At 38.0% G+C, this 26,418-nt stretch overlaps 2 pseudogenes across 1 annotated transcript; one reads left to right on the forward strand and one right to left on the reverse strand.

Moving 5' to 3' along the window:
- Positions 1 to 6,161: 6,161 nt before the first annotated feature.
- LOC116885457 lies at positions 6,162 to 6,862 on the reverse strand (annotated as a pseudogene). The gene has a single exon (XR_004386010.1). The product of XR_004386010.1 is annotated as a 40S ribosomal protein S8-like (transcript).
- Positions 6,863 to 21,940: 15,078 nt separating this feature from the next.
- Positions 21,941 to 24,813, forward strand: LOC116885880 (annotated as a pseudogene).
- The last annotated feature ends 1,605 nt before the right edge of the window (positions 24,814 to 26,418 follow it).

The raw sequence follows: 26,418 nt of genomic DNA on the forward strand, positions 1-26,418 counted from the left end.
GGGGGAGGGAACACCCACAAGGAAGGGAGGGGGGGGGATCTTTGCCCGAAACCGGAAAGGGAATAACACTAAATGTATATAAGAAATATTCAAGTTAATAAAAAAAAAATCATCTGGCCCTGGGCTGTTTTTAGTTTGGAGAATTTAATGACTGTTTCTACTTCCTTAGGGGTTATAGAACCATTTAGATTATTTACCTGATCTTAATTTAACTTTTGCATGTGTTATCTGTCTAGAAAATCATCCATTTCTGCCAGATTTTATGGTTTTGTTGAGTATAGGCTTTTGTAGTAGGATCTGATGATTTTTTTTAATTTCCTCAGTTTCTGTTGTTGTGTCTCCTTTTTCATTTCTGATTTTGTTAATTTGGATACGGTCTCTGGGGCCTTTAGTTAGTTTGGCTAAGTATTTATTTATCTTGTTGATTTTCTCAAAGAACCAGAGTCTGGTTTTGTTGATTCTTTGCATTGTTGTCTTTGTTTCTACTTGGTTGCTTTTAGCTCTGAGTTTTATTATTTCCAGCTGTCTACTACTCTTGGGTGTGTTTGCTTCTTTTTGTTCTAGAGCTTTCAGGTGTGCTGTTAAGTTGCTAGTGTAGGATCTCTTTAATTTCTTTATGAAGGCACTTAGTGCTATGAAGTTTCCCTTTAGCACTGCTTTCATTGTGTTCCATAAGTTTGGGTATGCTGTGCCTTTAGTTTCATTGAATTTTAGAAATTCTTTAATTTCTTCAATTTCTTCCTTAACCAAATTATCATTGAGTAGAGAGTTTTTCAGTTTCCATGAGTATGTGGGTCTTTTGTTGTTTTTGTTGTTATTGAAGACCAGCCTTAGCCTGTGGTGATCTGACAAAATGTGTGGGATTATTTCAATCTTCTTGTATCTATTGAGGCTTGTTTTATGTATGAGTATATGATCAGTCTTGGAGAAGGTACTATGAGGTGCTGAGAAGAAGGTATATAGTTTTGTTTCAGGGTAAGATATTCTGTAGATATCTATTAAATCCATTTGATAGATTCTGTTAGTTTTATTCTGTTTAGTTTCTGTTACAATGACCTGTCTATTGGTGAGAATGAGGTGCTCAAATCTCCCACTATTTTTTTTTTTTTGCTTTTGCATGTCTATTTAGTTTCTCTCTCTCTTTTTTTTTTTTTTTATTAACTTGAGTATTTCTTATATACATTTCGAGTGTTAATCCCTTTCCCGGTTTCCAGGCAACCATCCCCTTCCCTCCCCCCCTTCCTTATGGGTGTTCCCTCCCCCCTCCCCCATTGCCGCCTCCCCCGACAGTCTAGTTCACTTGGGGTTAAGTCTTAGCAGGACCCAGGGCTTCCCCCTTCCACTGGTGCTCTTACTAGGCTATTCATTGCTACCTATGAGGTCAGAGTCCAGGGTCAGTCCATGTATAGTCTTTAGGTAGTGGCTTAGTCCCTGAAGCTCTGGTTGCTTGGCATTGTTGTACATATGGGGTCTCGAGCCCCTTCAAGCTCTTCCAGTTCTTTCTCTGATTCCTTCAACGGGGTCCTGTTCTCAGTTCAGTGGTTTGCTGCTGGCATTCGCCTCTGTATTTGCTGTATTCTGGCTGTGTCTCTCAGGATCGATCTACATCCTGCTCCTGTCGGTCTGCACTTCTTTGCTTCATCCATCTTGTCTAATTGGGTGGCTGTATATGTATGGGCCACATGTGGGGCAGGCTCTGAATGGGTGTTCCTTCAGTCTCTGTTTTAATCTTTTTGCCTCTTTCTTCCCTGCCAAGGGTGTTCTTGTTCCTTTTAAAGAAGGAGTGAAGCATTCACATTTTGATCATCCGTCTTGAGTTTCATTTGTTCTAGGCATCTAGGTAATTCAAGCATTTGGGCTAATAGCCACTTATCAGTGAGTGCATACCATGTATGTCTTTCTGTGATTGGGGTTAGCTCACCAGGATGATATTTTCCAGTTCCAACCATTTGCCTCTGAATTTCATAAAGTCGTTGTTTTTTTGATAGCTGAGTAATATTCCATTGTGTAGATGTACCACATTTTCTGTATCCATTCCTCTGTTGAAGGGCATCTGGGTTCTTTCCAGCTTCTGGCTATTATAAATAAGGCTACGATGATGAACATAGTGGAGCACGTGTCTTTTTTTATATGTTGGGGCATCTTTTGGGTATATGCCCAAGAGAGGTATAGCTGGATCCTCAGGCAGATCAATGTCCAATTTTCTGAGGAACCTCCAGACTGATTTCCAGAATGGTTGTACCAGTCTGCAACCCCACCAACAATGGAGGAGTGTTCCTCTTTCTCCGCATCCTCGCCAGCATTTGCTGTCACCTGAGTTTTTGATCTTAGCCATTCTCACTGGTGTGAGGGAAATCTCAGGGTTGTTTTGATTTGCATTTCCTGATGACCAAAGATGTTGAACATTTTTTTAGGTGTTTCTCAGCCATTCGGCATTCCTCAGCTGTGAATTCTTTGTTTAGCTCTGAACCCCATTTTTTAATAGGGTTATCTGTCTCCCTGCGGTCTAACTTTTTTGAGTTCTTTGTATATTTTGGATATAAGGCCTCTATCTGTTGTAGGATTGGTAAAGATCTTTCCCAATCTGTTGGTTGCCGCTTTGTCCTAACCACAGTGTCCTTTGCCTTACAGAAGCTTTGTAGTTTTATGGAGATCCCATTTGTCGATTCTTGATCTTAGAGCATAAGCCATTGGTGTTTTGTTCAGGAAATTTTTTCCAGTGCCCATGTGTTCCAGATGCTTCCCTAGTTTTTTCTTCTATTAGTTTGAATGTGTCTGGTTTGATGTGGAGGTCCTTGATCCACTTGGACTTAAGCTTTGTACAGGGTGATAAGCATGGATCGATCTGCATTCTTCTACATGTTGACCTCCAGTTGAACCAGCACCATTTGCTGAAAATGCTATCTTTTTTCCATTGGATGGTTCTGGCTCCTTTGTCAAAAATCAAGTGACCATAGGTGTGTGGGTTCATTTCTGGGTCTTCAATTCTATTCCATTGGTCTGTCTGTCTGTCTCTGCACCAATACCATGCAGTTTTTATCACTATTGCTCTGTAATACTGCTTAAATTCAGGGATAGTGATTCCCCCTGACTTCCTTTTATTGTTGAGGATAGTTTTAGCTATCCTGGATTTTTTGTTATTCCAGATGAATTTGCAAATTGTTCTGTCTACCTCTTTGAAGAAACGGATTGGTATTTTGATGGCGATTGTATTGAATCTGTAGATCGCTTTTTGGTAAAATGGCCATTTTTACTATATTAATCCTGCCAATCCATGAGCATGGGAGATCTTTCCATCTTCTGAGGTCTTCTTCAATTTCTTTCTTCAGAGTCTTGAAGTTCTTGTTGTACAAATCTTTTACTTGCTTGGTTAAAGTCACACCGAGGTACTTTATATTATTTGGGTCTATTATGAAGGGTGTCGTTTCCCTAATTTCTTTCTCGGCTTGTTTCTCTTTTGTGTAGAGGAAGGCTACTGATTTATTTGAGTTAATTTTATACCCAGCCACTTTGCTGAAGTTGTTTATCAGCTTTAGTAGTTCTCTGGTGGAACTTTTGGGATCACTTAAATATACTATCATATCATCTGCAAATAGTGATATTTTGACTTCTTCTTTTCCGATCTGTATCCCCTTGACCTCCTTTTGTTGTCTGATTGCTCTGGCTAGAACTTCAAGAACTATATTGAATAAGTAGGGAGAGAGTGGGCAGCCTTGTCTAGTCCCTGATTTTACTGGGATTGCTTCAAGTTTCTCTCCATTTAGTTTAATGTTAGCAACTGGTTTGCTGTATATGGCTTTTACTATGTTTAGGTATGGGCCTTGAATTTCTATTATTTCCAGGACTTTTATCATGAAGGGGTGTTGAATTTTGTCAAATGCTTTCTCAGCATCTAGTGAAATGATCATGTGGTTTTGTTCTTTCAGTTTGTTTATATAATGGATCACGTTGATGGTTTTCTGTATATTAAACCATCCCTGCGTGCCTGGGATGAAGCCTACTTGATCATGGTGGATGATTGTTTTGATGTGCTCTTGGATTCGGTTTGCCAGAATTTTGTTGAGTATTTTTGCGTCAATGTTCATAAGGGAAATTGGTCTGAAGTTCTCTTTCTTTGTTGGGTCTTTGTGTGGTTTAGGTATAAGAGTAATTGTGGCTTCATAGAAGGAATTCGGTAGTGCTCCATCTGTTTCAATTTTGTGGAATAGTTTGGATAATATTGGTATGAGATCTTCTACGAAGGTCTGATAGAATTCTGCACTAAACCCGTCTGGACCTGGGCTCTTTTGGTTGGGAGACCTTTAATGACCGCTTCTATTTCCTTAGGAGTTATGGGGTTGTTTAACTGGTTTATCTGTTCCTGATTTAACTTCGTACCTGGTATCTGTCTAGGAAATTGTCCATTTCTGCAGATTTTCAAGTTTTGTTGAATATAGGCTTTTATAGTAAGATCTGATGATTTTTTGAATTTCCTCTGAATCTGTAGTTATGTCTCCTTTTCATTTCTGATTTTGTTAATTTGGACACACTCTCTGTGTCCTCTCGTTAGTCTGGCTAAGGGTTTATCTATCTTGTTGATTTTCTCAAAGAACCAACTTTTTGGTTCTGTTGATTCTTTCTATGGTTCTTTTTGTTTCTACTTGGTTGATTTCAGCTCTGAGTTTGATTATTTCCTGCCTTCTACTCCTCCTGGGTGTATTTGCTTCTTTTTGTTCTAGAGCTTTTAGGTGTGCAGTCAAGCTGCTGACATATGCTCTTTCCTGTTTCTTTCTTCAGGCACTCAGCGCTATGAGTTTTCCTCTTAGCACAGCTTTCATTGTGTCCCATAAGTTTGGGTATGTTGTACCTTCATTTTCATTAAATTCTAAAAAGTTTTTAATTTCCTTCTTTATTTCTTCCTTGACCAGGTTATCATTGAGTAGAGCATTGTTCAATTTCCACGTATATGTGGGCATTCTTCCCTTATTGTTATTGAAGACCAGCTTTAGGCTGTGGTGGTCCGATAGAACGCATGGGATTATTTCTATCTTTCTGTACCTGTTGAGGCCCGTTTTTTGACCAATTATATGGTCAGTTTTGGAGAAAGTACCATGAGGAGCTGAGAAGAAGGTATACCCTTTTGCATTAGGGTAGAACGTTCTATAAATATCCGTTAAGTCCATTTGGCTCATGACTTCTCTTAGTCTGTCTACGTCTCTGTTTAATTTCTGATTCCATGATCTGTCCATTGATGAGAGTGGGGTGTTGAAGTCTCCTACTATTATTGTTTGAGGTGCAATGTGTGTTTTGAGCTTTAGTAAGGTTTCTTTTACGTATGTAGGTGCCCTTGTATTTGGGGCATAGATATTTAGGATTGAGAGTTCATCTTGGTGGATTTTTCCTTTGATGAATATAAAGTGTCCTTCCTTATCTTTTTTGATGACTTTTAGTTGAAAATTGACTTTATTTGATATTAGAATGGCTACTCCAGCTTGCTTCTTCCGACCATTTGCTTGGAAAGTTGTTTTCCAGCCTTTCACTCTGAGGTAGTGTCTGTCTTTGTCTCTGAGGTGTGTTTCCTGTAGGCAGCAGAACGCAGGGTCCTCGTTGCGTATCCAGTTTGTTAATCTATGTCTTTTTATTGGGGAGTTGAGGCCATTGATGTTGAGAGATATTAAGGAATAGTGATTATTGCTTCCTGTTATATTCATATTTGGGTGTGTTATGTTTGTGTGCTTTTCTTCTCTTTGTTTTGTTGCCAAGACGATTAGTTTCTTGCCTCTTCTTGGGTATAGCTTGCCTCCTTATGTTGTGCTTTACCATTTATTATCCTTTGTAGTGCTGGATTTGTAGAAAGATATTGTGTAAATTTGGTTTTGTCATGGAATATCTTGGTTTCTCCATCTATTTTAATTGAGAGTTTTGCAGGATACAGTAGCCTGGGCTGGCATTTGTGTTCTCTTAGGGTCTGTATGACATCAGTCCAGGCAAATCTCCCACTATTATTGTGTTAGGTTCAATGTGTGTTTTAAATTTTAGTAAAGTTTCTTTTATGAACGTCGGTGCCCTTTCATTTGGGGTATAGATGTTCAGAATTGAGACTTCATCTTGTTAAATGTTTCCTTTGATGCGTATGAAGTGTCCTTCCCCATCTCTTTTTTTTTCTTTTATTGGATTTTTTTTACAGAACAGCAAACACCTTTATTACACGAGCTATAACAGTTTATTTGCCTTTCCGGGCTTTGATCTTCCGCAGATAGAAAGAACTCCAGCTCCTTGCCTTCGAGCACACAGCCATCTGCTCTGCCACACTGGCCTGGTCTTGCGGCAATACAGGCGAGAAGCTTGCCCTGCTGGAACTGCTCCTCCAGAAGACTGCTGATTTTGGCATTCTTTTTCCTTTCATCATATTTCTTTTGAATTTTCTTCGATCGTTTTTTTGTTTAAAATCTCTTCCTCCTTAGGAGTCGGCTTGGCCCCCTTCTTGCGGCCCAGGGGCAGTGCATAGTGGGACTCGTACCACTGTGGGTACGGTGTGCTGTCAATAAGCACAATGCAATTCTTCACCAGGGTCTTGGTGCGGAGGAGCTCGTTATTGGATGCACTGTAGACAACATCAACGATCCTTGTTTTTCGAGTACAACACCCAGAGCCCCAGGAAAAGTTCCCCACATCCAATCTCAGAGCACGATACTTCTTATTGCCTCCTCGAACTCGGACTGTGTGTATGCGGCGAGGGCCAATCTTAGTGTTGGCGGCCGGCAGTCCCAGCTCATACTTCCGCTTCTTGTGGTAGGGTTTTCTCTTACCCCCGGTCTTGCGGCGCTTGTGCCAGTTGTCCCGAGAGATGCCCATCGCTCGGCGCTGGCTGGAAAGAGGAAGCCCAAAGCTTCTCGGTCCGGTCTGGATATTTTTTATTTACATTTCAAATGTTATCCCTTTTCTTGGTTACCTGTCCAGAAATCCACTATCTCCTCCTGCTTCTATGAGGGTGCTCCCCCACCCAACCACTTCCTCTCACCTCCCTGTCCTGACATTCCCCTACACTGGGTCATCCAACCTTGAAAGAACCAAGGACCTCTCCTCCCACTGATGCCCAACAAGGCCATCCTCTGCTAAATATGTGGCTGGAGTCATAGGTCCATCCCTGGGTACTCTTCTGATGGTGGTTTAGTCTCTAGAAGCAGTGGAGGGGGGGGATCTGTTTGGTTAATATTGTTATTCTTATGGGGTTGCAAACCCCTTCAGCTCCTTCAGTCCTTTCTTTAACTCCTCTATTCTCAGTTCAATGGTTGGCTGCAAACATCCACCCCTGTATTTGTCAGGCTCTGGCAGAACCTCTCAGGAGACAGCTATATCAGGCTCCTCTCAGCATGCACTTCTTGGCATCTGCAATAGTGTCTGGGTTTGGCGGCTGCATGTGGGATGCATCCCTAGGCAGGACAGTCTCTGGATGGCCTTTCCTTCAGTTTGCTCCACACTTTGTCTCCATGTAGTACTAGGTACAATTTTCTGAGCAACAACAAGACTGATTACCTGACTGGTTGTTCTAGCTTGCAATCCCACTAACAATGGAGGAGTGTTCCCATTTCTTCCCATCCTCAGCAGTATCAACTATCCCCAGAGTTTTGATGTTAACCATTCTGACTGCTGTGAGGTGATATCTCAAGGTTGTGAGTATGTGTGTTTTGAGTTTTAGTAAAGTTTCTTTTATGAATGTGGGTGCCCTTTCATTTGAGGTATAGATGTTCAGAATTGATCACCTTGTTAATTTTTTCCTTTCATGTGCATGAAGTGTCCTTCCCCATTTCTTTTTTTTCTTTTATTGGATATTTTTATTTACATTTCAAATGTTATCCCCTTTCCTGGTTACCCATCTAGAAATCTAAGAAGCATCCACACTTTGGTCTTCCTTCTTCTTGAGATTCATGTGGTCTCTGAATTGTATCTAGGGTATTCTGAGCTTTTGGGCTAACATCCACTTATCTATCAGTGGGTACATACCAGTGTGTTCTTTTGTAATTGGGTTACTTCACTCAGGATGCTATTTTCTAGTTCCATCCATATGCCTAAGAATTTCATGAAGTCATTGTTTTTAAGAGCTGAGTAGTACTCCAGTGTGTAAATGTATACAGAGCAAGTAGGAAAGAGAAATAATAACATACAACTTAGAAAAAAGCATCACCATGCTCTCTGAGCCCCCTGGAACATGCCAAGCTACCCTAAGCAGCCGGCCATCCCAGAGGGACTACCATTCTTCTGCCCTCTCTTTGCCCACCTTCATCAGACCTGAGGCAACTGAACCATACAGAACTACAGGTCAGGAATCACACAGCCCAAGGATACCCATCAGAGACGTGTCACACCAGGACCATCAAGGTTCACCACTCTCTCAATACCTACTACAACAAGATCAACTAGGGATCAAAATCATACAAGTGGTTAAAGGCCCTAAAAAGAACACAATCAACAAGAGCTAGGGCAATATGACATCGCCAAAGTGTAGCTACCCCCACTACAGCATGATCTGAATATACTAACACAACTGAAATGCAAGAAAATGATCTTAAATCTTATAAAGATTATAGAGGCCTTAAGAAAAAATGAATAAATGTCTTAAAGAAATATAGGAAAATACAATCAGTTAGATGTCTTTAAAGAGGAAACAAATAAACCACCTAAAGATATACAGGAAAATATAATTAAACAGGTAAAGGAAATAAATAAAACTTGTGCAAGACCTGAAAGCAGAAATAGAAGCAATAAAGAAAACACAAAGTGCAGAAATCCTGGAGATGTAAAACCTAGGAGAGAGAACAGGAGCAGCAGATGCAGTATCACCTGCAGAATACAGAAGAGAGAAGAGAGAATCTTAGGCATAGACAAAATGATGAAAAACAATAGAAGAAATTGATGCATCGGTCAAAAAATGTTAAATCTAAAAGAATCCCAGTCAAAACATCCAGGAAACTGGATACCATGAAAAAGACCTAACATAAGAATAATAGGAATAAAAGAAGCTGAAAAGTCCCAGCACCAAGGCCCAAAAAATATTTTCAAAAAATCGAAGAGAACTTTCTCAACCTAAAAAAAAAAGATGCTTATAAACATGTAAGAAGCTTATAGAACACAAATTAGACTGGACTACAAAAGAAAATCCTCCCACCACACAATAATCAAAACATTAAATCTAAAAAACAATTTAAGAAGTGGCAAGAGGAAAAAGGCATGTAATATACAAGACAGACCTATGAGAACTACACCCAACTTCTCAACAGAGACTCTAAAAGCTAGAAGGACCTAGACAGGTATCTTGCAACTTCTAAAGAACAGCAAATGCCAACCGAGACTATTAGATTCAGCAAAATGCTCAAACAACATACATAAAGAAAATAAGATATTCCAAGATAAATCTGAATTCAAAGAGTAATTATCCAGAAATCCAGCCCTATAGAGAATACTAAAAGGAAAATTCGACCCCAAGTAGGATAACTACATCAAGACAACACAGGAAATAAGCAAAAAAATAAGCACACACACACACACACCCCACAAACATGAATATAATAGAAAATAACAATCACTTGTCATTGATATCTCTCAAAATCAGTGGATTCGATTCCCAATAAAAAAGACACAGTTTAACCAAATGAATTAAAAAGCCCAATCCATCATTCTGCTGCATAAAAACACACACCTTAGCAATAAAGACACTATCTCAGAGTAAAGGGTTTTCCAAGCAAACAAATGCAAGAAGCAAGCTAAAGTACCCACTCTAATATCTAATCAAACAAAATCCATCAAAAGAGACAGGAAAGGACACTTCACATTATCAAAGGAAAAAGTCTACCAAGATGGCATTGCAATTCTGAACATCTAAGCACCAAACCCAAGGGCACCCACATTTGTAAAAGAAACATTGCTAAGGCTTAAATCACACATTAAACCACACACATTAATAGGGGGGAGACTTCAGCATTCCCACTCTTACGAATTGACAGGTCATCCAGTCAAAAAGTAACAGTCAAAAACCTAACATATATTATAAACGAAGTGGACCTAGCAAACATCTATGCAATATTTCACAAACACAAAAGAATATATCTTCTTCTCAGCACCTCATAGATCCTTCTGGAAAATTGACCATATAATCTGTCACAAAGCAAGCCTCAACACATACAAAAAAAAAAGAACTGATGTAACACCTTGCATCGTTTTTTTCTTTTATTGGATATTTTCTTTATTTACATTTCAAATGTTATCCCCTTTCCCAGTTTCCCTTCCTGCAACCTGCTATCCCTTTCTCCCTCCCCTTGCTTCTACACACCACCAATGCTTCCTCCACGACCTGGCATTTCCCTACATTGGGGATCTTTCATAGGCTCAAGGGCCTCTCCTCCCACTGATGCCCTAGAAGTACACCCTCTGCTACAAAAGCAGCTAAAGCCATCAGTCACTAAAAGTCGATAATCTTGTTCTTCCTTCCTATGGGGTTGCAACCACTGTCAGCTCATCAGTCCTTTCTCTAACTTTTCAATTGGGGACCCCATTTTGAGTCCAGTGGTTGACTGCAGCATCCATCTCTGTATTGGTCAGACTCTGGAAGAGCCTCTCAAAGACTGAAGCATCCACATTTTGGTCTTCCTTCTCCATGACTTTATAAGATCTGTGAATTTTTTCTTAGGTATTCTAAACTTTTGGGCTAATATCCACTTATCAGTGAGTGCATACCATGTGTGTTCTTTTGTGACTGGGGTTATCTCAATGTGATAATTTCTAGTTGCATCCTTTTGCTTGAGAATTTCATATCATCATTGTTTTTAAGAGTTGAGTAGTACTCCAGTTTATAAATGTACCACAATTTCTGTATCAATTCTACTGTTGAAGGACATCTGGGTTCATTCCAGCTTCTGGTTATTATAAATAAGGCCACTATGAACATAGTGGGACATATGTCCTTGTTATATATTGGATCATCTTTTGGTTGTATGCCCAGTAGTAGTATAGCTGGGTCCTCAGGTAGTACTAGGTGCAATTTTCTGAGGAACAACAAGACTGATTACCTGACTGGTTGTTCTAGCTTGCAATCCCACTAACAATGGAGGACTGTTCCTATTTCTTCCCATCCTCAGCAGTATCAACTATCCCCAGAGTTTTGATGTTAACCATTCTGACTGCTGTGAGGTGATATCTCAAGGTTGTTTTGATTTGCTTTTGCCTGACGATAACTAAGGCTGTTGAACATTTCTTTATGTGCTTCTCAGACATTCGCTATTCCTCAGTTGAGAATTCTTTGCTTACTTCTGTACCCCAGTTTTAATAGGATTATTTGATTCTCTGGAGTTGATTACTTGAGTTCTTTGTATATATTCGATATTAGCCCTCTATCAGATGTGGGGTTGCTAAAGACCTTGTCCCAATCTATTGGATGCCATTTTGTCCTATTAACAGTGTCCTTTTTGTGTACAGAGCTTTGCAAATTTATGAAGTCCCATTTGTCAATTCATGATCTTAGAGTATAAGCCATTGGTGTTCTGTTAAGGAAATGTGCCTCTGATCTGATTGTTTGAGGCTCTTCCTTACTTTCTCTTCTATTAGTTTCAGTGTATCTGGTTTTATGTGGAGGTCTTTGACCCACTTGGACTTGAGATTTGGACAAGGAAATGAGAATGGGTCAATTTGCATTCTTCTACATGCTGACCTCCAGTTGAACCAGCACCATTTGTTGAAGATGCTGTCTTTTTCCATTGGATACTTTTAGCTCCTTTGCAAAGATAAAGTGAACATAGGTATATGGGTTCACTTATGGGTCTTCAATTCTGATCCAATAACATACCAGTCTGTCTCCAGACTAATACCATGAAGTTTTTTTGTTTGTTTGTTTGTTTTTTTGTTTGTTTTTTTTTTATCACCATTGCTTTGTAATACAGCTGGATATCAGGGATGGTGATTCCCACAAAAGGTCTATTATTGTTGAGAATAGTTTTCAATATCCTGGAATTTTTGCTTTTCCAAGTGAATTTGCAAATTGCTCTTTCTAATTCTATGAAGAATTGAGTTGCAATCTTGATGGGGATTGCATTGAATTTGTAGATTGCTTTCAGCAAGATGGCCAGTTTTACTAAAGTAATCCTGCAAACTCAGGAGCATGGGAGATTTTTCCCATCTTCTGAGATTTTCTTTAATTTCTTTCTTCAGAGACTTGAAGGTCTTGCCATACAGATCTTTCACATACTTGGTTAGAGTCACACCAAGGTATACTATACTATTTGTAGCTATTGTGAAGGGTATCATTTCCCTCATTTCTTTTATTTTTTATTTTTTTTTATTTTTTTAGATTTATTTATTTATTATATATATAAGTACACTGTAGCTGTCTTCAGATACACCAGAAGAGGGCATCGGATCTCTTTACAGATGGTTGTGAGCCACCATGTGGTTGCTGGGAATTGAACTCATGACCTCTGGAAGAGCAGTCGGGTTCTCTTAACCGCTGAGCCATCTCTCCAGCCCTTTTTTTTTTATTTATTTATTTTTTTTTATTTATTTATTTTTTTTTTTTTTTTTTTCTCATTTCTTTCTCAATCTGTTTATCCTTTGAGTAGAGGAAGTCTACTGATTTGTTTATGTTAATTTTGTATCCAGCCACTTTGCTGAAGTTGTTTATAGGCCGTAGGAGTTCTCTGGTAAATTTTTGGGGGTCACTTAAGTATACTATCATTTCATCTTCATACAGTGATATTTTGATTTCTTGCTTTCCAATTTGAATCTCTTTAACCTCTTTGTGTTTTTGAATTGCTCTGGTTAGGGCTTCAAGTACTACATTGAATAGGTAGGAAAAGAGTGGACAGCCTTTTCTAGTCCCTGGTTTTAGTATGATTATTTCAAGATTCTCTCCATTTAGTTTGATGTTGGCATGTTGCCACTGGTTTAACGTATATTGCTTTTACTTTGTTTATGTATGGGCCTTGAATGCTTTCCAAGACTTTTATCATGAAGTGGTAGTGATTTTTTTTAAAATGCTCTCTCAGCATCTATTAAATGATCTTCTGGGTTTTTTCCTTGAGTTTGTTTATATAGTGGATTATTTTGATGGATTTCCATATATTAACCTTCTCTGCACCCATGGGTTGAAGCCTTTTGATGTGTTCTTGGATTCAGTTTGTGAGAATTTTATTGAGTATTTTTGGATCAATATTTGTAAGAAAAATAGGTCTGAAGTTCTCTTTCTTTGTTGGGTCTTTGTGTGGTCTATGTATAAGCATAATTGTGGTTTGTAGAATAAATTGGGTAGTGTTCCCTTGTTTCTATTTTGTGGAATAATTTGAAGAGAATTTGTATTAGGTCTTCTTTAAATGTCTGATAGAATTCTCCACTAAATCCATCTAGTTTGGGACTTTTGATGGTTGAGAGACTTTTAATGACTACTTCTATATATTTAAGGGTTGTTTGACTGTTTCTCCTTTTATGCTGCTTAATTATGGAAAAGCATTGTTGAATTTATTTGACTAATTTCTTGCTTCATAATTTGAAGACAAAATTATTTTAATTTATGAGTTTGATTTTGTTTTGTGCAGAACAGAAAGTTTTCTCCACTAATTTTTCATGTGACAGGAATGAAGGAAGGTATCTTCTGCACATGTGTGGCATTCAAGCTTATAATGTATGCCTATATAAAAATTAGTATCACCTATTACAAAATCTTCCTTTTCCTCTTAATTTTTATTAATCTGGGCCTCTTCTGGCTTTCCATTTTTTAATTTGCCTAAACAATTGTGAATCCTTTTACTCTTTTCAGAGAACCAGAGAATTTATTCTTTGTGTTGATTCATTTTCATTTCAATCATTTAGCTCCAATTTTGATGCTCTCTTCCTGTCTACCCCTTTTGTGTGTTGGTTAGGTATTCTCAATGGGTGGGGTTATTCTGATGTTTTGGAGGCAACATATGCTTCTTGCACATATGCTTGGAATTGTAATATCCTCTTGGTAGAGTGTTTAATTAATATGAACTCACTTAGTTATTCTGACTAATTCTGACAATTTTTATAATTGTCCTTAACTAGTAATCCTGTTCCTTACCTTGGCTTCTCTCCTCAATTCTCTAATTTCTACATGATCCATTTTACTGCCAAGGCTATCTGATAGGGTTATTTTATTTATTGAGGTGGAGGAGTGTCAGCTGGGCCAAGACTTGGTATAAATAAAGATATTTAGGGTTGTTATTTAATAATATAACATTTACCTATTTTTTCTTTTCTTTTCTTAGATATTTTTATTTATATTTCAAATGTTATCCTCTTTCCCAGTTTCCCCTCCAGAGACTTCCTATCCCATTCCCCTCCTCCTGCATCCTCCACCTACCTACCCACTTCCTCCCAACATTTACCCATCTTAAGTTCAAGTTGTCTTGCTACTGTAGCTGACCTGCCTGAGCTCCTTTAAGGCCAGAAACTGCGGCCTCTGGGATTTAGCACCTTATGTTAAAACAGCAAGGGATTAAGTATGTAATTAATAGCTAGAGAATTTTCCCTCTTGTCCCGATGACTCTTGCTTGTCAGGCTAGGGGGAGTTTTGGAGCAGTAAGCTTTTGTCGAACTAGGAGTATAGAGTCATGCTTGCAAAAGAAAAAACTTTAACATAAGCAAATATGGATAAATTCATATACAGATTCATGCTTACATATTCTTGCATCTCCATTCAAATCAATTGGGCTCAACTATACACTTCTCTCCTAATTACACACACACACACACACACACACACACACACACACACACACAGAGCGATACTTGCATATGAATATGGAGCAAAAGACCAAGTGCTAGTGCAGAAAGAACTTTTTTATTCTGGATGAAAAATAAGCTCCAATCTTTATTGTATATAGAAAGGAAAAGCTTCTACTCTTTTATTCTAAATGAATTAAACCCAAATCTGCAAGAAGAAAGTTTTGTCCTCTTAGTGAGACTAAGCCTGCCTTGCTATTAAGAAAAGATCTGTTCCAACCCAGGGTAAGGGAAGGCTGCCTGGTCCTTCTGCCCCTCTGAAGCTTCTTTTTTCCTCTTCCCCTCTGCATTCTGAAGATTATTCTCTCAACTTTTTAATGCTACCTTATAATTTCTAAGTTATTCCACTCTGCATTCTCCTTCTAATCTTGCTCTCTCTTCCTGCTTTGAAGTAACAATGCTCTTGCTCCCAAGGCTTTATTCCTAATGCTATGCCCTCCAATGCTATTTTTCTTAGTCTTTTGCACCTTTTCTAGGAGAAGATATCACATGGTTTTCCCATGCATCCTCCTTTTCTTAAAAAAAGTTTTTGACGCTAAAACTGAAATTTAAATTATAATTTGAACATGGAGTTTACAACAAAATTTTTTTACATGCATATCCATTAAGAGTAATTATCTGGCTAAACACTTACCACTTGTCGTAGCTCTACAAGTTTATGGAGTGTTATAAACCATAACCAAGTTATCATTGAAGTTTTGCGTAGATAAATCCAGGTCAATATTTTTACTTCTGTCCTTGCACCTATAATAAATCATTGGTTCCCTTTTTATGATCTTTAGTTAATTGTTTTACAACCTCTTGGAATAGGCTCTAAGTTGTACATGCCTATTTGCTATCTCAGAAGCAATTAACTCCTGACACTTGAAGGCTGACAGAATTCTCAATGCAGTTTTGATATCAGAAAGGATTCAATAGTAGTCCTATTCTAAAATAGTTTAATAATTGCTAATATAATTTTAGCAATTCTTATAGGATCATCCTTAAAAATTAAGAAATCACCTATTTGTCTATAGCATCACCATAAGACAATACATCTTTGTTGTTCTGCAGAGATCTGCTCAAAAGGGTGAGTCAATACCTAGTGGTTGTTATATATATATTTAATAATAACAGGAAAACATATTCAAAATGGCAGGATTTTTTCTAAAAGAAATCTTATTGGCCTTGCATAGTGAAGCAAATATATCATTAACTTTGACAGTCAATGGCAGAACTATTTCAAGATCATCTGCCAGTTTTAAACTTTTCTGGCTCTTATCACAGTTCTCTAGATTTTACATCTCCAGGATTACCTCAGTTTATGTTTTCTTTATTGCTTTTATTTGCACTTTCAAGTCTTGCACAGTTTTATTTATTTGCTTCACCTGCTTAACTGTAGTTTCCTGTATATATTTAAGGGATTAATTTATTTTCTATTTAAATATTTCTGTTTGATTGTATTTTCTTTAAGGGATTTATGCATTTCATTTTTAAAGGCTCTATCATCTTAATAAAATTGGACTTAAGGTCATTTTCTTGTGCTTCTATTGTGTTAGAATATCCAGGGCTTGCTGTAGTAGGGTAGCTGTGCTGTGAAGGTGTCATATTGCCTTGGCTTTTGTTGGTTGTGTTCTTTCAAGGGCCATTAGCCATCTGGAATCTAGATGTTTCTGTTGTAGAAAATATTAGGAGGGAGTTAACCTCAATGGTCCTGGTGTGGCAGGCCTCCGATGGGTATCTTTTGGCGGGTTTTTTGAATTGGCGGGTTTTTTGAATTGGCGGGTTTTTTGAATTGGCGGGTTTTTTGAATTGGCGGGTTTGTATGGTTCAGGAGCCACAGGTCTGATGAACATGGGCAGACAGGTGGCAGGAGAATGGAGATCTGTCTTGACTTGCTTCACAGGATTCATGGAGCAGGAAAGACGGATGGGGTAAGGGAAGCAACCTGTATGGTTCATGTTCAGGAGATCTGATGAAGGTGGGAGGAGAGGTTGGGAGAGGAGAAAGGAGGTCCCCCTAGCATAGCAGCTTGCTCAGGGAAGCATGGCTTGCTCCAGAGAACTCAGCAAACAGGGCTGAATTTCCTTCTTAATTTATTCCCTGACCAATTGATCATTGGGTAGAGAGTTGTTCAGTTTCCCTTAGTATGTGGGATTGTTGTATGTTGTTTCTGTTGCTGTTGAAGTCCAGCCTTAATCTGTGGTGATCTGATAGAATGTAAGAGGTATTTAAATCTTAAATCTTGTATCTATTGAGGCTAGCTTTGTACCTGATTATATGGTCCATTTTGGAGAAGGTTCTGTGACATGCTGAGAAGGTATATATTCTTTTGTTTTGAGGTAAAAAGGTTCTGTAGATAGCTGTTAAACTCATTTGGTTCATAACCTCTGTTAGTTCCACAGTGTCTCTGTTTAGTTTCTATTTCTATGCCCTGTCCATTGGTCTAGGTATTCAAGTCCCCGACTATTATTGTATGTGGTTCAATGTGTCATTCAAGCTTCGGTATAGTTTCTTTTATGAATGAGTGTGTCCTAACATTTGGGGCATAGAAAAAAATCCTGATGGATTTTTCCATTGATGAGTATGGTTTGCTCTTCTCCATCTCTTTTGATAACTTTTGAATGAAAGTCTGTTTTATTAGATAGCAGAATAGTTACTATAGCTTGTTTCTTTGGTCTGTTTGCTTGAAAATCTTTTTTCCAAACTCTTAATCTGAGGTAGTGTCTATTTTTGTTGTCAAGGTCTGTTTCTTGTACGCAACAAAATGCTGGATCCTGCTTATGTATCCAGTCTGTTAGCCTGTGTCTGTTTATTGAGGAACTGAGCCCATTGATGTTATGAGATATTAATAACCAATGATTGTTAACTCTGTTATTTTGATGTTGTTGGAGGTGGTGGTTCTCTCTCTCTCTCTCTCTCTCTCTCTCTCTCTCTCTCTCTCTCTCTCTCCCCCCCCGTGTGTATTTGTGTATTTCTTCTTTTGGGATTTCTGCAAAATGATTAGTTTCTTATTTTGGGGGGTTGTAGATATCCTCATTGTGTTTAATTTTTCCTTCTACTATTCTCTGTAAGGCTAGATTAGTAGAGAGTGTTTAAATTTGATTTTGTATTGAAATATATTGGTTTCTCCATCTATTATGCTTGAGAGTTTTTCTGGGTATAGTAGGTGGGGATGACATCTATGGTCTCTTAGGGTCTGCAATGCATCTATCCAAGATCTTCTGGCTTTTAGAGTCTCTGTTGAGAAGTCAGGTGTAATTCTTTTACTCAGCCTTTATATGTTACTCAGCCTTTTCCCTTGTAGCTTTCTTTCCCTATAATATTCTTTCTTTGTTCTGTACACTTAGTGTTTTAATTATTATGTGGTGTAAGGATTTTCTTTCCTGGTCCAATCTATTTAGTGTTCTGCAAGCTTCTTGAACATTTATAGTCATCCCTTATTTTTTGGTTAGAAAAGTTTTCTTCTATGATTTTGTTGAAGCTGTTTTCTGGTCCTTTGAATTGGGACTCTTCCTATTATTCTTAGGTTTGGTCTTCTCATTTTTTCTGGTTCTTTTGAGTTAGGAATGTTTTACATTTGGCCTTTTCTTTAACTGATGTATCAATTTTTTAATACTATCTTTTATGACCAAGATTCTCTCTTCTATCTCTTTTATTCTGTTGGTGATACCTTTGTCTGCAGTTTCTGTTCTCTTTCCTAGGTTTTCCAACCCCAGGGTTGCCCCCCCCCCGCCCTTTTGTTTTTTTTTAATTGCTTCTATTCCATTTTTAGGTCTTGGTCTGTTTTATTCATTTCCTTCACCTGTTTAATTGTGTTTCCCTGTGTTGCTTAAGGGATTTATTTATTTCCTTTTTAAGAACTTCTACCTTTTGATTGTTTTTTCCTATATTTCTTTAAGGAAATTATTTATATCCTCTTTAAATCCCTCTATCATCTTCATGAGATGGGAATGAAGGTCACAGTATTACTCTTCAGGTGTGTTAGGAGAGTCAGGGATTGCTATAATAGGAGAGCTCAGTTCTGATGGTGTCCTACTGATTATGTTCTTGTACTTGCCTTTCGCCACCTGTTTGTCTCTGGTGTTGGCTGGCCTGGGTGTTCTGGTATGGAGCAGGCCTCATTGGAGGTAGGTGTGGCTGTTGGTCATGGGGTAAAGAGCTGATCCTGGGCCACAGGTAGGAGTGCAGATCAGAAGGAAGATGAAGATCCAACAAGGCAGGGCACAACCAAGGCTGCTGGGATGGTGGGGTCCTAGGAGGTGGGAGGGATAGAAGCAATGTCTTACCTATATTCCAGGTTAGAGCCTTCTAGAAGGCAGGTGGAGCTGTGCCTTTTTGGAAAGGTTAGAGCAGGCCTTTCTGGAAATGTGAATTTTAAGAACTCTGAGCTTTCATGTTATCTGGACCAGAATGGCTAAGATAAAAAACAAACAAACAGGGGTTGGGGATTTAGCTCAGCGGTAGAGCGCTTGCCTAGGAAGCGCAAGGCCCTGGGTTCGGTCCCCAGCTCCGAAAAAAAACCAAACAAACAAACAAACAAACAAAACAAAACAAACAAACAACAAAACCCAAAAACAGTTTGGAACAATTTCTGTCAAGACTGTGGTATTTGCTAGTTATGCTTTTGACAACGTTATACAAACACATACATCTGAGAAGATGAAATCTTAATTAATAAAATGTCTTCATAGGTTCCTACCATTATGTATGTTGCCATACCTGTTCAGGCAGTCCTGGGCTATATAAGCAATAGAGAGCCAGACTATGTGCAGTGCTGCTTCAGTGTTTCTGGTTTGAATCCTGCCTACAAGTTGCAGTTTGTCGATTTATATATTTTTGCATACATATCCATACACATACAAGTAACATGTACATATATGCATGCATACACACATAGATATGTACTATGTAATGTAATAATTGAAGAAACCATCAAACTGATTGACAGTGAACATGGAAGGAGTTGGAGAGTGGGGACTCAGGATAGTTTAGAGGAATTAAAGAGAGAGGGAAAGTGATTTTATGTTTTAAATAAAATTAATTAAAAAAACATTTTGCTGATATCACACAAATTTCAATTTAACTGGGTGTTCTAGAAGACTTTGTGTTGGGCTGGGCAAATGGCCACACCTTTTAACCCCAGCAGTCTGAAGGTAGAGGCAACTAAGAGTAGTTGTGCTTTCAGGCAAATCTGGTTTAGTTAGTAAGTTCTAAGAAAGCCATGGCTACATACAGAGACCATGCCTGAGAATCAATTAAATAAACAAAAATACTTTGTATTAGTAAAATTGGTGTGTCAATCAAGAGACATTTGCTTTTCTCAGGCTATGTTGCTGCATGCCTTTAGTCTCAGCACTGGTGAGGCACAGGCAGGTGGATCTCTGCGAGTTCAAAGCCAGCCTGGTCTACATAATAAGATTCAAAAGAACCAGGACTCTGCAGAAAGACCTTGCCTCAAAAAAACAAAAAACAAAAAACAAAAAAAAACCAAAAAAACAAAACCAAACCATTCAACAAACAAACAAACAAACAAACAAATACCTGAAAAAGAACCACTTAACTTTTCATACTTATAGAGACAAAATGACCAAGGCAGCTGAAGATTTATTGTACATTTTAGGGTCTATGTACTAATTTAGAAAGCATTTTGTGCTGACCCACACATGGAAAACAAATAAACCAATCACCATTTGGCTCAAACTAATGACTCACCTCAACTAAGGATTTTTTCCTTAGACTATCTAGAAACTATACCCATTGTAATTCTAAATATTTATACAAAGTAGTTAAAATATTGGTTTGTGGAAACTCATGCTCCAAATATAAAACAATTGCATGAAAATTACAGGTATTTTTGGTCTGACTCTTCTATAAAATATTGGTCTTCATTTATACAGATTTCTGTTTTGACCTTGATATTTGCCACTGAGGAGATCAACAGGAACCCATACATTTTACCCAGCATATCAATAGGATTTGATCTCTATAATGCTCTAAACAATCAATAATATATTCTGCAGGATGCTTTTATTTGGCTCACAGGACTGGAAAGAATCATACCAAATTATACCTGTAGGAGGGAGAGCAAGGTGGCTGCTGGGCTAACAGGAACAGCATCAGCAACTTCTGCACATATTGGATGACTGCTGGAGCTCTGTAAATTCCCATAGGTCAGTTTGGGAATAAGAAATCAAGTGTCTACAGATGTAAAGGAAAGAGGCTTGAATCACTTAACTTACAAATGGAAGAAGTCGGTTGGAGATTTAGCTCAGTGGTAGAGCACTTGCCTAGCAAGCTCAAGGCCCTGGGTTTGGTCCCCAGCACCAAAAAAAAAAAAAAAAAAAAAAAAAAAGAAAAAGAAAACCAAACAAACAAATGGAAGAAGTCAAGCATTTGCTGGTACAACCTCAAATACTTGGCATAGGATAAAGAGGAAGATCCTGGAGTTGATGTGGGAGAATTTGAAACTGAGCATTGCCAGGAGTTACTTGCAAAACTCTCAGGAAATGACAGAGGACTTTAAAACAAGTGAGCATATCTTTGTCCCTATCATTTACAGCTGTTTGTACAGGAATAAGATTGTTTTTATGCTCATGTTCTTCTTCCTGTTTACAATTTGATTTTCCCTTTAGCTTACAGTTGGATCACTTGACACTCTCCTGATTGACAAAAGCCAGTTTTCTTCTCTTTATGAAATACCCCCCAGCGACATATTTCTTCCATATTGCATTGTTTTGATGTTGCTTCATTTCAGATGACCACAAGGGGTATCAGATTCTACCTGATTTTAGAAGAGAAATGGAGAGAAATAAAGTGTGTATAGCTTTTGCAAATAAAAAAAAATTGATTCAGGACACTAGTTTTCCCATTCTCCATACTATCATGAAAATGCCTGTACACATCCTGAAATCATTGACAAATGTAATTATTGTTTATGGTAACTCTGATTCTCTCAAAGGTTTATTAACACCCTTTATTGACTTGGAAAGTCTGGGTCTTTAATTCAAAATTGCAAACTCCATACCCAGGAGTTCTTGGTTGATGCATTCCATGGGGATCTCATTTTTTTCACACCACCTTGAGAATAATTCTGATTTTAAAAATTTTATGCTGACAGTTAACCATTTCAGATATCCAGAAGAAAATTTCCGTGTTATTTTGTGGCACAAACAAATCAATTTTTCTTTTTCTGAACATGATTGTAAAATTTTTGGTAACTGTCTGTGAAATATTGGGAAGTGGGCATGACTGGAGAGTGTCACTATATATATATATATATATATATATATATATATATATATAAATATATATATATAATTCTGTGTATGCCATAGCTCCATGAGATGACTTTTAGTCAAGTACAAATTCAACTTTCTAAGAATGTGGAAGGGAATGTCTAGCCCTGACAGGTAGGTTTAGCTTTGCATTTTAACTATGAAAATCTGGTGCACTATAAAAGGCCTATAATACTGTTGTAGATTTTAGCATCTTTTACTAAGAACTACAGTGAAAGATGCTTAGAAATCAATACAGACCCACATGTCTGTGTTTCTGTTGAATGGAGTGCATCAACATGAAGGAAATGTGTTAAAGCAAATGTGTAGTTTGTTTTACAAGTAATTTAAAAATATTCTCATGGCATGTAAATCTAAGAATCTCCAAATATTTCTCACAGAAGATGGAGAAGAATCCTAACATGCCAAAATAATGATGTATGTGACCAACGTGGTTGCTATTGAGATGATGATTTCGGTCATCTTTTGGACCACAACACTCAAGTTTTCCACACAGAAACTCTGACCATAGTCCTCAAATAAGTGTGCGTAGATAACTAACATTTTACAGAAATTGAAATTGTCTGAGTCAACATCTGTTGCGTCATTTTTCATGATTTTAGTGCTTGTTATTCACATTGACATTCTGCAAACATAATGATAGTTCCGTTCTCCCAAACTTTCATTGATTTAAAATGATTAGGTGGGTTTAAGTTAGTCTTAAGATAATGTGTGGCTTTTAATATTATGCTTTTATTAGATGTTTTTGGGATCTGGTTCTTCATGGGATCCTGTATCTTTTTTTAGCTTCATCCTTTTCTAAAGAATACTCAAGTCAAAAAACCATGCTGGAGACCTTGTGGTTTTGGATTGGAAAAGTAAAGCAGATGCAGAGTATGATATTCTCAACTTCTGGAATTTTCCTGGTGGTTTAGGACTAATGGTGAAAGTTGGAGTATTTTATTCAAATCTTTCAGAGGGTCAACAATTGACTTTGAGCATGTGATAAAATGGCCCACAGGACTTACAGAGGTGCATAAACATTTGTTAGTAATAGTTCTATTGTTGGGGTTGGGGATTTAGCTCAGTGGTAGAGCGCTTGCCTAGCAAGCACAAGGCCCTGGGTTCAGTCCCCATCTCCGGAAAAAAAAAAAAAGAATAGTTCTATCGTTAAGTAATTTTACTGCATAAATTAATCCTTTAAATTCTGAGCATTTGTTAACATATATTTAATTCTCAGATTCCTCACTCTGTGTGCAGTGAGAGTTGTGGTCTTGGATTCAGAAAATCCTTCTGCTGCTTTGACTACATTCCTTGTCCATTTAATGAAATATCCAATGTGACAGGTAAAAGGCTCTTGAGAACTGTCTAAAATTTTTATAAGTGTTCTGCAGTAAGTAAGCAAATAGACAAGTTCCATCCCAGAGCAGCCGACACAATCCTTTCCTGCCTTCACTTAGACATTTAATTTTGCTTTTCTGCTATTACAGCAAATGAATCAAATGAAAAATGTCCTGTCATTGCAAAAGTTGAAGCCAAAGCGAAGGCCCTGAAAGGGAAAAATAACACTGAGAGTAGTTCCCAGCCACAAAAGTAGATCCACATGTTACTGACCACCAATCAGTCCAAGGTTATGTGTGACTCATGGCAGGAAAACAGAGTTGCTCAGTTTATATCCCAACGAAGAGGATGGATTATATCCTCCTGCATTAATAGGTGATAGAGCATTAGAAATTATGAGCTGTGGAGGGCTGATTTATAACTAATTATAAACTGTTTATGAACTAATAATTAGTTCATAAGGAAGGTGCATTAGATAAATTTCTAAATTGCTGGGAGTTGGTTTAGTATAATAAGGAAACTTGAGCACTGATTCATGAAAATTTTCACTTCTGTCTAGATATGGCACAGTGTGTGAGATGTTTGGAAAGTCAGTATGCAGATACAGAGCAGAACCACTGCACCCAGAAAGCTATGACTTTTCTGGCCTATGAAGACCCGTTGAGAATGGCACTCTCCCGCATGGGCCTGGGCTTCTCTGAATTCACTCTTGGTGTTCTTGGTGTCTTTGTGAAGTACCACAACACTCCCATTGTCAAGGCTAATAATTGGGCTCTCACTTATATCCTGCTTCTCACTCTGACCTTTTGATTCCTCTGTTCCTTGCTCTTCATTGGCCGACCCAACACAGTCACCTGTATCCTACAGCAGAACGTGTTTATGACTCTGTTCACTGTGGTTCTCTCCACTGTCTTAATCAAAACTCTTACTGTAGTTCTTGCCTTCAAGGCCATTGTTCCTCAGAGAATTATGAGGTGGCTAATGTTATCAAGGGCCCCTAACTTCATCATCCCCATCTGTACCTTCATCCAACTTGTGCTCTGTGAAATTTAGATAAGCACCTCTCCTCCCTTTTGACATCATCATTGTGTGTAACGAGGTCTCCATTTTTGCTTTCCACTGTGTCCTGGGATTCCTGTGTTCCTTGGCATTTGGGGGCTACACTATGGCCTTTCTTTCTTGGATCCTACCTGATACATTTAACAAAGCCAAGTTTCTGATATTCAGCATGGTAATATTCTTCAGTGTGTGGGTTACTTTTCTCCCTGTCTACCACGGCACCAAGGGGAAATTCATGATGGCTGTGGAAACCTTCTCTATCTTGGCTTCCAGTGCAGGGCTTCTGGGCTGCATTTTTATCCCCGAGTGCTACGTTATTTTGTTAAGACCAGATAGGAGCTCACTTCAATGCAACAGGGACAAAGCACATTCCAGAACTGTTCTTAAAGCTTAGGTAATTTCTTCCTTAATAGAAGTCTTGAAGCCAGTTCAGCAGCATTTCAAGAGTCAGATAGAAGGTCATAATTTGTGATTTGGTTCCACATGCTAATATTTTATGATCTAATTTTACTAGAGTCTCCCCTGTTTTACATGCATAATTTAAAAATGTTTTGAATTCCTTTTGTATTTATATAATCTCTCGGTTGTGTTTTTACTAGTTTTATTGATATAGTAGCTTAATGCAATCCATTTTAACATATTCTTAGATTATTCACATATTTTTTTCTAATTTGGAAAGTGGATTTCAATGGGTTAATTGTTTACATCAATTGGTTTTTAATAGGGTCAGTTTTAAAAAACATACTGTTTTTATAACTGTCTTAATATGCAATATATACATACATATGCAACACACATATATGCAAACACACACACACACACACACACACACACCTAAAGTGAGGTTTTCATTATTTGCTGGGAATTATACCCTGGGCTCTGAGTCCTCTCAGGAATGCACTCTAGGGTCTGGGTGGGTGGACATTGGTAGGGCAAGATTTGTTCTTGCGAAATGCTTACTATAACATAGTGTTTATCTCTCTTGTCTCGAGGTTAATCTGTCAGAAGCAGCAGTCCTCAGGTGATTAACATCCTATTGTTAAACAGCAGGGGTTAAATAAAGGATTAGTTGTTAAGGCTCCCTTCTCCATTGTCTGGGAGCATTGCCTCTCACTGGCTTGGTGAGAAGGGGGGCTTGGGGCAATTAACTTTTATGGAACTAGGAGAAGAGAGTTACTCCCACAGAATGAAGCACGGTTACTCATCCATTCATACAAACATTTATACACAATACACTCTTGTTGGGCTCGACCATTTATTATGTCATCAACTTACACACACACACACACACACACACACACACACACACACACACACACACACACACACCACCTGCATCTATATTTTTGGATGGAACAAATGCCCACATGAACAAGCTCCAGAGAGCAAAGGTCAGTGAAGAAAGAGCTCATTCATTCTGGATGAAAAATAAGCTTCAACCTTTATTGCTTAGAGAGAAAAACAGATTTTACCCTTTTATTAATAAATGGATTTAAAAAACCTGTTTCATCATAAGCCTGCCTGGTGTTGTCTGCTTTCTCTGTATAGTTCCTACTCTTCTTAGTCTCTTCTCTTCTGTCTTCAGTCCTGTTATATTCTGCAAGGTTCTGTGGTTTCTTCTACTTCTACTCTGCTTCTCTTCTATTCTCCTTCTGGCTTCTTAATGCCATTGTTTCTAGTTTTTTTTTTGAAATTTTTTTCAGAGGGATAGATTACATGGAATTCAAGCATCTCCCTCAAAGCAAACAAGTTAAAACATAAATTCAAACCATAAAATGAACAAGAGGTTGCGACAGAGATATTTACGTGTGAGACTAGCTATCTAAACATTCATTATCTGCCACTAGCTGCATAGGTTCATTAAAAGTTAAAAGCTATTAACTTTTATATGTATATCAAGGTGGTATATCAAGAGGCAACTTGTTATTATAGTTTGTATTGATAAATCCAGTAAATATTTCATCTTCTGTCTCTGCACTTACAATAAATAGTTCGTTTC

Source organism: Rattus rattus, chromosome 16 (assembly GCF_011064425.1).
Source record: "Rattus rattus isolate New Zealand chromosome 16, Rrattus_CSIRO_v1, whole genome shotgun sequence".
NCBI classification, from domain to species: domain Eukaryota; kingdom Metazoa; phylum Chordata; class Mammalia; order Rodentia; family Muridae; genus Rattus; species Rattus rattus.